This window comes from Austrofundulus limnaeus, unplaced genomic scaffold (genome assembly GCF_001266775.1).
Source record: "Austrofundulus limnaeus strain Quisiro unplaced genomic scaffold, Austrofundulus_limnaeus-1.0 Scaffold1250, whole genome shotgun sequence".
Lineage (NCBI taxonomy): Eukaryota > Metazoa > Chordata > Actinopteri > Cyprinodontiformes > Rivulidae > Austrofundulus > Austrofundulus limnaeus.
In genome coordinates, this window is record NW_013953652.1 from 66606 (window position 1) to 67179 (window position 574).

Genomic DNA, 574 nt, shown 5'->3' on the forward strand with positions numbered 1-574 from the left:
GACTATCTGCACGTCAACAAAAGCCAGCAAGTTTCTTTGTACAGTTAACAAAATATCGTATGACTCGCTAAACAAATTTTAATAACAGTAATCTTTAGATGTAAGTCTACAACTGGTTAACTTATGAAGACACCACCATTCAAGATGGCCGCCACAGCAAATCAACTAAAGTAAACAAAAACACAACAGTGAATGGGTCGATTTTACAGATACTGAGCTGAAATTTGGTGGGGTAGTACCTGGAATGGATCCTTAACTGATCACGTGACATTTGCCTTTCAAACTTTGTCATAAACTCTGTCTGTTAGCAAAATATCACGTGAGTCACAGAACAGATTGTGATGAAATGTGGAACACTACCAGCTCATATCAGGAACCGTGGCTCCCACTCCAGCTTTAAAAATGCTTTGAAACATTAGCTGAAAGCCGACTACAGGTCCACTTATGTAGATTACTTTCTCTGTTCTGTTATTCTTATTTTTAACTTCATTTTGTTTGTTATGTGTTAAACAGGTGATGTTTGTATTATTCTCTGCTCTTTGTTTTGTGTGATGCTTCTTGTTCTAATAAGTAG